This window comes from Pteronotus mesoamericanus, unplaced genomic scaffold, assembly GCF_021234165.1.
Source record: "Pteronotus mesoamericanus isolate MK-2021 breed Mesoamerican mustached bat unplaced genomic scaffold, CSHL_Meso_final contig_22, whole genome shotgun sequence".
NCBI classification, from domain to species: Eukaryota; Metazoa; Chordata; class Mammalia; order Chiroptera; family Mormoopidae; genus Pteronotus; species Pteronotus mesoamericanus.
The window spans coordinates 1,250,918-1,262,891 of NW_026555090.1; the positions used below are offsets into that span (position 1 = coordinate 1,250,918).

An 11,974-nucleotide genomic window follows, 5' to 3' on the forward strand; every position below is an offset into this window, starting at 1 on the left:
CAAAAACAGCAGGACGCCTGTACCCTGCCCTCCCTATTCATCCAATCTTGCCCTGAGCTCCTTTTTTGTTTCCCCAGATGAAAAAAAAGTCCTCAAAGGGAAACATTTTGCTGATGTGAAAGAGATGAAACAAAAAACAGCAGAAGCAATAGAAGGCATCAAAATCGACAAGTTCAAAAACTGTTTTGAGCAGCAGAAAAAATGTCTCAATAGGTGTATTGTTATCAGATGGAGAGGACTTGGAAGGTGAATGAAGTTTAAACATGTGAGAATAAATTCCAAGTTTTTTGGGTCCCTCCTCATATATGAGATATCTGAAGGCTCTTTAAGATGCATTCCCCAGACCCTGGTCACGAAGCTACTGGCTGGTGTTTATTTCCATTACCTCTTCATCTGCCAGAGCCAGACAGAGGCCAGAGGCAGAGGGAGGCCGAGCCGGGCGCAGGGCGAGGGCAACGCGGGCTGGGATGGAGCGCCCCCTCCCTGCGGACGGGCGGGGCCGGACTGCGTGTGCCCGGGCCTTGCCCAGAGCTCAGGGCCGCGGGCTTTCTGAGGTGTGCGGGCTCTGGGAGGCGCTCCCATGCGCCGCTCACTCCTCGTGGAGCCGACAGCTGCCAGGCAGTGGGCCTCGGAAATGCAGGAGGCTGGGGGGCTCCCAGGGCGGGGTGCCGGGAGAGCAGGGAGGGTCTGCCTCTGCCCCCTGAGTACCTCCAGACTTGGGCAGTGAAGAAAAAAGGTATCCCTTCAATACAGTTTTACTTAATTTTCAAGTGAGATCTTTGATTCACTGAGACCCTGTTTTGCTGCGATATAAGGTGGGACCCACCTTTTGTTCCCCAGAGCAAACCATGAACACCCACTACCCATACCACCCCTTCCCTGTCTGTGATCCCACCTGGGTGCCCATCCCGAGGGGAAGGGCAGGCGAACTGCAGGCCCCAGTGGGGCCTGCGCAGCTGGGCAGAGCCGTGCCCAGGGGGCACCCGGAGCGCCAGCCACACCTCGCTGCTCGTCAGAGCACGAGGAACAGAGTGAGCTGTGTGTGACGCTAGCTGAACTCACACTGTGTGCATTTACAAGTAGGGCAGACACACAGCAAAGGACCAGAGAGCACTCTTGTTAAGTGGCAGCCGTGGTGTGGGCGTGGGAGTGGGGGCTGGAGATTCGAGGGAGCACGTCACACAATGAAATAAAATGCGAGGCGTTTTCTAATGGACCAGTGATGACAGTGCCAAGACGTGACTCCTGCCCGGCAGCCCCGGAAATGCCAGGGACGGCAGAGGACAGCTCCTGTCAACCCGAGCTGCTCTCAGGGGTCCTGGCCTGGGCATGCACAGGGCGAGCAGGTCGGGGAGGGCTCTCTCCCCTCTACCTGAGCAGTCCTGGGGCCAAAGCGCAAACTGCCTCTAAGAAATCACACAGGGGATCTTTTCAAGGCCCAGAAAGGACCCTTAAAGAACCGACTATTTCACAGAAGTTGAAATGGAGGCCAGAGAAAGGTGACCTCGGGCCCCGCTCCAGCCTGGGGCCTTCCCCTGCAGGCTGCCGCAGACCTGTCTCCGTGCAGCCAGCTCCGGACCCGAGGCCCGCAGCCTGGCCACTGGGATTCCCTCTGGCCTCTCTGGCCCAGTGCCCCATTTCAGCCCTGGCCCCAGCATGGGCCAAGTGACGAAACAGCTGCCCCTTGCCTTCCAGAGCAAGAGTAAGTCAGTCCAGGGTTTTGGCCCGATGTTCTCCCTGCGGGAGGCGCGGGCAGCCCAGGCACACAGCGGTGCCTGCTTCTCCCTCTTTCCTGTGTGTCTCGGGTATCCAGACAGGCAACCCTCTCTCCACTTCCCTCCTACTTCGTGTGTAACTGTCCTCTTTCTGGCTCTTATGCTCTCTCAGTCTTTTCCTTGCATACATATTGTTTGAGCACCTACTGTGTGCCCAGCACTGGGTGTTCACCAGTGGATGAGGCAAGCAGAGTCCACATGTGAGCTGGTGCTCAGTTGAAACCATGCAGAGAGTAATAAGCAGCATTTTAAGCAGGTAATATGATAGAGAGGATTTAGGTGGCAACATTAGGTAGGGTGACCAGGTAGGCCTCTCCTAGAGGGTGACACTTGAGCTGAGATCTGCAAAGGCGTTGTTGCAGAGATGTCCATGCAGAGGGGAGGGCAAGTGCGAGGCCTGGAGGCAGGAACGAAGGTCCTCTGAGAAACATCAGGAACCCCAGGTGGCGGTGGGGCAGCGAAAGAGGCGCAGAGTGGCAAGGCGCGGGGGTGGGCAGCAAGCCCAAACCCCAGCTCTCCTGGCAGGGCCAGAGCCAGAGGGAGGCCAGAGGCAGAGGGAGGCCGAGCCGGGTGCAGGGCGAGGGCAACGCGGGCTGGGATGGAGCGCCCCCTCCCGGTGGACGCAGGCCGGCCTGCGTGCCCAGGCCTCGCCCAGAGCTCAGGGCCGCGCGCTTTCTGGAGTGTGTGGGCTCTGGTAGGTGCTCCCATGCACTGCTCACTCCTCGTGGAGCCGACAGCTGCTGGGCAGTGGGCCTCAGAAATGCAGGAGGCTGGGGGGCTCCCAGGGTGGGGTGCCGGGAGAGCAGGGAGGGCCTGCCCATGCCCCCTGAGTACCTCCAGACTTGGGCAGTGAAGAAACAGAGGCCCCACTGCAGGGCAGGGTGGCTAGGAAGGACGGTGGACCTGGAGGAGGGCTCTCACTGTTCAATCCCTCCGAGGTTAGGAGCCACATTATCTCCGTTTTACAGATGAGGAAACTGAGGCTCAGAGACATCCTGGAGCTTGCACAAGGTCACCCAGCAGAACTGCGGTGAAACCCTGCATGTTGCTTGGGGCCTGGAGACCCCAAAGGTCAGCCTCCAGCCAGCACCCAGCCAGCACCAGCCAGCACCCAGCACTCTCTCCAGTCAGGAACTGGATGTTCCAGATTCGAATGTTACAGGAGCCTGGCTGGCAGAGCTGCAGGCTTCCCACTGTCCTCACCTGCACTGGAGGCTCAGGGAAGGTCCCAGTTCCGGGGCGGGAGACTTGGCCCGAAGCCTGGCTCTGCTCTGACCCATCAGGGGTGCTGGGGCAGCCGAGACCCCACGTGTGTCCAGCCCCCTGACAGCGCCATTTGGGTTGCCACCAACAGTGTTGCTGAGGACTTCGGAGAGTGTTACAGCCGCTCTGGAAGGCAGGTCTGGCTCACTCAGGCCTCCTGAGGCCAACACTGCCTTCTAACAAGATTCCCCAGATGAGAGACTTCCGGTCAAGGTGGCAGCACAGGTAAACACGGCTCACCTCCTCACACAAATACATAAAAATTACAACTAAAATATAGAACAACCATCCCTCAGAATCACCAGAAATTGAGTTGAATAGAAGTCTGACAACTATGGAATTAAAGAAACCACATCCTTTCTACTGGTAGGAGGGGAAGAGACACAAGAACGGGCTGGTCCCACACCCACGTGTGGTGGATAAAAATTCGGGATGAATATCTCACGAGTCAAGAGTCCCAGCCCCACACCAGCCCCCCCACCCCAGCCCAGGGTTCCATTGCCAAGAAAATAAGTCCCCACAACTTCTGGCTGCAAAAACCAGAGGGGACTGAGTCAGTGGAAGAAACTTCTGGAGTCCCAGGCAGTCCCTCTTAAAGAACCTGTGGACTTACTCAGATTCACTCCCTCTGAGCTCCAGCACTGGGGTAGCAGCTTGAAAGGCAACAGTGGCATAAGGGTAGGAACTGAAGTGTCTGGCATTAAGGTGAGAGCTGGCGGACAGCTTTCTCCTAGACAGAAAGGTGGGCAAAGGCCATTGTCCCTTTTCTGAACCCTCCCCCAACAGAGCCACAGAGCCATGGAGCCAGCAGGTGGGTGCCATATCTGAGACTTCATTGTCCTGTTTGCCCTGCCCTAGAGATATCTACAGATTCAGTCTCCCCAACTTACGGGCCCACCCAAGTTGCTTTTCCATATAAATGGCTAGTCTTGGCTCACACTTCAAAACTTCCTAAATCCTCTCAAACAAACAACAGCCAGCCTCAGTGAGCCTCCAGCCCCCTTACCTCTTGCTAAGAGGCCCCAGACCTGGCACTAGCAGCAGCCAGCCTAGGGTCGCAGCTTGGCTTCACCTGGGAATGTCCAAGCCCAGCACAAGTAGCAGCCATCTCAGATTGCATATAGCTCAGGCAGGGTGCCCCCAGGCAAGACACAGGTGGGGGCTGAAGTCAGCCTGTACCGCCTGGGAAACCCCAGGGCCTGCTTACCCAGTGGACAGCTACAGACCGTGTGGGAGCACCACCACCCTGCCCCTGTAGAGCTGATCCTCCATAGAGGGTGGAAGTTGGTGGCCAGTGGTTACAGCCAGTCCTTGCAGCTGACTGGCCTGAGTAAATCCCTCCATTGACCTACCAATAGCAACCAAGGCTCAGTTACAAGAGGAGGGTGTACTCAGCCCACAGGAAAGGTGCACCTTGAGTAGCCAGCTTGGGTGATAGGGGAGGATCCTACGGGAAACACCTACTACATTAGGCCACGCTACCGAGACAAGGAGTCATAGCAGCTCTACCTGGCACATAGAAACAAACACAGGGAGGTTGCCAAAATGAGGAGACAAAGAAACATGACCAAAATGAAAGAACAGATCAAAACTCCAGAAAGAGAACTAAACAGAATGAAGATAAGCAACCTATCAGATGTAGAGTTCAAAACACTAGTTATAAGGATGCTGAAGGAACTTAGTGAGGATGAGGACCTCAACAGCATAAAAAATCCAGTCAGAAATGAAGGGTACAGTAATTAAAATAAAGAACAATTTACGGGAAAACAACAGTAGAGTGGATAAAGCTGAAAATCAAATCAAAGATTTGGAACATAAGGAAGCGAAAATCAACCAGTTGAAACAAGAAGAAAAAAGAAGAAAAAAAATAAGGATAGTATAAGCAGCCTCTGGGACAACTTCAAGCATTCCGACATTCACATCTTTGAGGTGCCAGAAGGAGAAGAGAAAGAATGAGAAATTGTAAAGCTCTTTGAAAAAATAATGACAGAAAACTTCCCTAACTTGGTGAAGAAAATAGACATGCAAGTCTAGGAAGGACAGAGAGTCCCAAACAAGATGGATGCAAAGAAGCCCATTCTAAGACACAGCATATTTAAAATGCTAATGGTTAAAGATAGAATCTTAAAAGCAGCAAGAAGAAAGAAGTTAGTTAACTGCAGAGGAGTTCCCATAAGACTGTCAGCTGATTTCTGAAAAGAAACTTTGCAGGCTAGAAGGGATTGGCAAGAAATATCCAACGTCATCAGAAGCAAGGACCTACAGCCAAGATTGCTCTCCCCAGCAAAGCTATCATTTATAATGGAAGAGCAGATAAGGAGCTTCCCAGACAAGAAAAAACTAAAGGCCCTGGCCAGTGTGGCTCGGTGGATTGAGCGCTGGCCTGCAAACCAAAAGGTCACTGGTTTGATTCCCAGTCAGGGCACATGCCTGAGTTGTGGGCCAGGCCCCCAGTGGTGGGCACGTGAGAGGCAACCACACATTGATGTTTCACTCCCTCGCTCCTTTCCTTCCCCTCTCTCTAAAAAAATAATTAATAAAATCGAAAAATAAAAAACTAAAGGAGTTCATCATCTCCAAATAATTTCATTATTATATGAAATGCTAAAGGGACTTATTTAAGAAAAATAAGATCAAAACTATAAACAATAAAATGGCAACAAATACATATCTATCAAAATTGAATTTAAAAAACAAACTAAGCAGACAAGAAGAACAGAGGCAGAATCATGGGTACAGAGAGAATTTTGATGGCTGCCAGACGGCAGGAGGGTGTGAGAGAATGGGTGAAAGCTGAGGGGTTGAGAAGTACAAATCTGCCCCTTGCAACGCAACAGGTGCACCAAGACAAAGAGATGAACGGTGGCGTGGGGAGGGCCCGAGGGAGTGGCAGGTGCTGGGGGGAGGGGTCGCAAAGGAGGAAAAAGTGGGGCAGCTATGATAGTATAATCAATAACATAAAACTTTTTTTAAAAGTACACATTAAAAAAATTTTTTTAAAGATGCCCCAGGTGATTCGTAGGCACATGAAGTTCCAGAAGCTCTGCTGTGGAGCCCATACCTAGAAGCAAAAACGCACATCTTCCACTTTACTAGATAAGGCTGACTTGTCTTCCTGAGGGGCTGCCCCAGTTCGCGCTGCTCGGGGCGACGGCAGCCCCTGGGGTTCCGCGTCCTCGCCAGCAGCTGGCATCCCCCGTCGTCTCGGCTGTTTCCAGTCTAGTACATGGAAAATGGTCCCATGCCGTCAGTCACTTCATATTTTTCTTTCATTTGATTCACTTCCTGAAGTTTAACCTCCTCCCAAGCAATTACACCCAGGCAATAACATTTGATGCCAGGTAGGTATTTTTCTAATACAAACGTGTAACAGAAATGTCTAACTATGCAGCGGTCCTCCTCGCGTCACTGAAAACGGCCGCCACACCCACCTGGGGCAGCCGTGGCCGCCCTCAGCGTGGGGCCCCCGCAGCTCCCTAGGCAGGCAGCTTGCACAGAAGGAGAGGGCGGGGGCCACACCCGAGCGGTCTGGCCCGGAGATCTGTCTGGAGGGGCCGAGCAGGCGGCGGGGCGCCCCGGGACCCCGTTCTCATCGCTGCTCCAGCTGAACCACGAGGCCAGCACTCTCGTGTTGTCTGGCAGGGAGAGGCAGGGAGCTCTCAGCTGGCCCTCAAGAGAGGCCTCTGGGGTGGGGGGACCTCACCTCCTCAGAAGAGCCAGGGCCGCCCTTGGCTTCCGGTGCCTGTCAAGAAGAATCATTTCGGGGAAGAGAGTGGGCCATGGGCTCCCAGCCTGGAACAGCAGGCACATCCCTCTCCCCTCGGTGCCCAGGGGGTAGGGGGGAGCCTCGGCCGCTCACCCCCACAGCCCAGCCCCCCTGGAGCCAGGGGGCGGGGGGTGGAATGCAGGAAGGGCCCAGCTGGGCGTGTAGGTCTTGAAGGCCCGGCCCTGCAGCCTTGCAGCTGTGTGACCCGCCGCCTGGGCCAGCCCCCTCAGCTGACCAGCTAGGAAGGAGCTCTTAAGTAGCAAAGGAGACAACATATTGAATGGCTAACATTGCATCTGGCTGGCCATGGGGCTCAGTGATGTCTCAGGCTGTGCCCCCTTGAAGCAGGCCTGAGACAAGGATGTCAGGGGGCGACCCCCCGTCCCCCAGGAGCACTGCAGGAAAGTAAGGCAGGGAAGGGGAGCCAGAGAAGGAAAAGGTGACCAAGCCCATTAGCACGGGGGCAGCTGACCCAGGCCCCCAGCCCCCAGCCCCCAGCCCCCAGCCCCCAAGGCTGTTCCCCAAGGTTGTGAAGCCCCACTCCTGAGCCTGCCCCCCGACAGGCTGACAGCCCCTGGAAACGTGGGCGATGGCCCGGGCACGAGCAGGGTGTGGACGGCTCTGGATCCAGGCAGGCCCGGCCCAGCTCCCGATTCTGATGCCGCCTGGCCCGGGCCATCGCGTGTTACCGAACCTGCCAGTGTTTCTCCCCCTTGAGGATGAGTGCACGGAGCAGCTGTGGGCGAGCGGAGAGTCGGCGCCGAGACGGCAGCACGGGCCCGGGCAGTGTTTGGCGGGCGTTCCTGCCATCAGTAAGCCTGGCTGTGTGATTCCCGCAAACCCCTGGCAGGGGTCACCGTGGTCCCCGAAGCCCAGGCCTGCCAGACAGCTGGAGGGCGGCAGGGAAGTGGGTCTCAAGCGCAGAGTCTCGGAGGGAATCCTGCTGCCTCTCAGCGCTGGGCTCCGGGGAAAGGGGCCGGGACACCCGCTGGAGGCCGGCCTGCCCCCGCCACACGGCCGTGCCGCTCCTGCCGTCATCCAGAGTGCAGGTGGCCTCGCGGAGCAGGCGGCCACGAGAGCCCCAGCGAGCCGGCGTCAGGGCTCTGTGGGGCCTGCATGGCCGGCCAGAGGGAGAATGGGTTCCTTGTGGAGCCGCGGGGACCCTGGCCCGGGACGTGGTTGACACCCAGGGGCCGGGGAGGAGGGCTGCACTGTGCTGGCTGCACCGCGAGGACAGAGCCGGGCCCGGCCAGCAGCGGCTCCCGTGTCTGCCCTGGCCACCTCACCCCCACGCACTGGTGACCTTGCAGGGTTAATGCGGGGCGCACTGGCAGCCCCATGTGTGGAGCAGCTGCTGGCAAACCCCAGTACCTGCCGAGCGGCAGACGGTCCCATTCTCACTCAGCTTCAGCCAGGAAAACACAAGCCGCAGCCAGTCCTTCCTGCCCACGCCCGCGGGTTTGGAACGTGAGCCAGCGTTCCGTCACGGGCTGTGGCACACGCCCGTGTTCTCAGACACAGGCCTGTCAACAGCCTGTTCACTTACTTCCTAGCTGGACAGTGAACTGGCCATCTGCGCACCCCTCAGGGGTCAGGCTGAGGCCGCCACGGCCCCCCCACTGTCCCCTCAGGCCTCTGCTTCGATGCCCCCACCTGAGACAGCACCTCCTCTGCCCAGACACTTTCCAAGGCCGGTTGGAAAGTGTCTGCCCCAAAGATGTTCCCGTCCTAATCCCTGGAACACGTGAATGTCCCCTTTTATGGCAACAGGGGGCAGAGGGCTGCAGGTGTGACTGAGTAAAGGACCTTGAGACTGGGAGGTGGCCTGGGGTTTCCAGGGCGGGCCCTCACTGCAGTCAGGGGTATCCTTGGGAGGGGGAGGCAGAGGAGTGCGCGGCGATGCTGGCCTTGAAGACTGGGCTGGTGTGTCCGAGAGCCAAGGAAGGCCGCCAGCCCCCAGAAGCTGGACGCACCGTCTCCTGGAACAGACTCCGCCCAGAGGCTCTGGAGGCCATGCGCCCTGCCAGCACCTTGATTGTGGACCAACAGCAATGATTTCGGACTTCTGGGCTCCAGAGCTGAAAAGGATTAAATTTCTGTTCTTTGTGGCAATGTTACAGCAGGAAAAAATACACCCTCTAACTCCTTATCCTGCTTTGCCAACTGCCATCACATGTTAGTACAGGAGAGAGAAGAAGGGAGAGGGAGAAGCACCGATAGGAGAGAGAAACACCAGTCTGTTGCCTCCCATGCGCCCCTGGCCCAGGATCGAACCTGCAACCTAGTGCCCTATGTGCCCTGACCAGGGATTGAACCCAGAACCTTTTGGTGTGTGGGATGATGCTCCAACCAACGAGCCACCCGGCCAGGTGCTAGTGCTTATTTCTCGTTTCCCATTCCCAACTAGAAGGAAAGCTCCTCGAGGGCAGGAATCTGCAGCGCTTGTTTCTCACGGTGCTGAGATCCCACACACACTGAGTGCATGAGTGTACCAGCATGTTTTCATTTTTCAAAAGTAATAACTTTTCTGTAAAGGTGGGCTTACGTGTGTGCTCAGAAGACCTTCCCGCGGGATGTGCCACACGGCTAACCGGGCTGAGCACTGGAGGGGAGCTGCAGGCGGCTTCGCCGTCCACAGTGAACACTTGGACGGATATAAGAACCTCCATTTATTTTATCAACAAAACAAGTAAGAAACACAAACCATGAGAAGAAAGGAGCACTAAATTTTCCCAAACGACTGAGTTCCTGTGAAGTCGGGGTTAGGAGAAGACCTGCCTGGGCTGAGTCAGCTGCGGAAAGGAGGCCCCTGGCTTCGCAGGAGCAGGGCTGACCTGGGACAGCCGCCCAGGCCCCCGAGAGCAATAGAAGTGCCAACCATGGGACTAAGGGACTCAGCTGAGGGAGGGCCTACTGGAGTCCTTTGGGAGCCGTTTAGACCTTGAGAACTTGGCTTTGGTGCGAGTTCCCACTGAGCAGATCTTAGGCGCGCACCAGCACTACCATCGCTCATTGAAAACCCGCTATGCGCCCTGGCTGGTGCGGCTCAGTGGATTGAGTGCCAGCCTGCGAACTGAAAGGTCACCGGTTCGATTCCCAGTCAGGGCACGTGCCTGGGTTGCATACCAAGTCCCTGGTTGGGGGTGTGATACCAGTTGGGGGTGGGGTGTGGTGCATTGACATTTTTCTCCCTCTCTTTCTCCCTCCCTCTACTTCCTTCTAAAAATAAAATAATTAAGAAAAAGGAAAAAAAAAGAAAGAAAACCTGCCATGAAAACCTGCCATGAGCCAGGCACTGTGGACAGATTCTAACCCCCTCCGCTAAGTTTTGAGACAGACCTGCGAGGTTGGAGCACTGCTCGAGGACCCCGCTCGAGGACCCCGCTCGAGGACCCCCGGGGAGATGCCCCTGGGCCAGTGGTCGGGCCAAGCCCCGCTGCCCCTAACCGCCCCCACCCACTGCCTCTGCCGTGGTCAGAAATGAGTTGCACAACTGAGGAGGCACTCGCTGGTGCCAAGTGATCGAGAGATCGTGATGATGCAACGGAGTCTCTGAGTGAGCAGACAACAAGCGAGTGTGAGTGGTGAAGCTGCATCAGGAAGCAGTTCAAGAACTTAATGACGTTGCAAGACATTGGCCTTGATCTCCATTAGTTACGGGAATCCAACGAGAAAACAGACAAATCAGAGAACTTCAACAAGAGAACAAAGAGAACAACCCTGGAGGAATGCCTACTTTGGAACCCAGCACGGGGAGCAGACGTTTAGGTTGCTCACGGCAAGTAAGAAAGATGAGCCAGGCCTACCGACGGAGTGATAGGGCAGCGTGCCAAGCACGTACTGACCAGGCAGCTGACACAGCCACAGTGATGACTGTTGAAACTGACGAGCAACAGGGACGCAAGGAACAGGAAAGAATATTTGAACTTGAACAAGAAAACAAAGGCTTGAGAGCAATCCTTCCAATAACTCGAAATCACCTTTGAACCTTAGAAAAGACAACGTGTCGGAAAGCATGTCTTTGTCAGCATTAGCAACCAGTGCTGGCCTGAGTGTGAGGACAGAGTGAGGAACTTCTGAGTCTGTGAGCTTCTTATACGGCCCCAGATGACCCCTGAGTCTGGTCTCCCAAAGTGCATGAATTAACAGAAAAATCTATCCCAAGTTATCATCTTTTTCCTGTAACATGTACAGTGCACTGGCAATGACATTTTTAAGAGACAGCAATGAACAATGCATAGTTTATGGTCATAGACCTCGTTCCAAAATGTAATTGAAAAGTAGAAACTAGGACTTTGTTAATTGGTGAATAGATTGAAGGTTTTCACAGTGACTGCTGACATCTCAAGAGCTGCCAGTATGCTGTTGGCTTTCGGGATGATACTTGGAGAAACAGGAATGTTACCAATAAATGTTGAGGAATTCATAAAATTATTCCAATTTTAAAATACAGATTTTTCCAGCCTGGTGAAGGAAAAACATCATACTAAATTTTATCTTCCTTCCCTCGCGGCAAAGTCAACAACTGGCTTATGTGCTATGAGACTTCGGCTTAATGATTGCCTACCTTCCTATTAATGTTTGTCAAAGAAAGCTCAGTTTGAAAGTCTATGGGAGGATTTCATTTGCACCATAAACAAAAGAGGTAATTTAACTTTAGCTAATATAACATAACTAATACTCAGCTAACAACTGCCCATAACTTGCTAAGTAAATGAAATATCATTTCAGGAATGATACTTTCTTAAAAAGAAGGTCTTATAGGAGTCATTTAGCAAGTTAAACTGCTCTTTTGAAAGAATAAGTTTTGGTTCTAAATCATGAAGATGAGATTTTTCTCTTCTCTGCTTGATCTTCAAGGATAGTATGTAGCTCATTTAGCTAACAGAGTTGAAATGTTTGCTAAAGCAAGCTAGGTATGGTTATTTCAGAGTAAATTGGAAAGTTCTCTGCCCCACAGAAACTTTAAAAAAAAATTACTCTTAGGAAATACAGAAAAGTAAATTAAAATTTCAAAAAAATTTCTGGATCTATTCTTAATCACCATCTCATCTTCATAACTTGTAAGATTTTTAACCTTCTTCCAGTCAAAAAGGAGGTTAAAAAACTATGGATTTCGAAGTATTTGTTTTATTTTTACAAAATATATATCCATTGTGTAAATTTTTAA

The 11,974-nt window shown here is 53.8% G+C and overlaps 1 pseudogene; it reads left to right on the forward strand.

The window, feature by feature from the left end:
- The first annotated feature begins 10,284 nt into the window (after positions 1-10,284).
- Positions 10,285-10,873, forward strand: LOC129068718 (FGFR1 oncogene partner 2 homolog; annotated as a pseudogene).
- Positions 10,874-11,974: the final 1,101 nt, after the last annotated feature.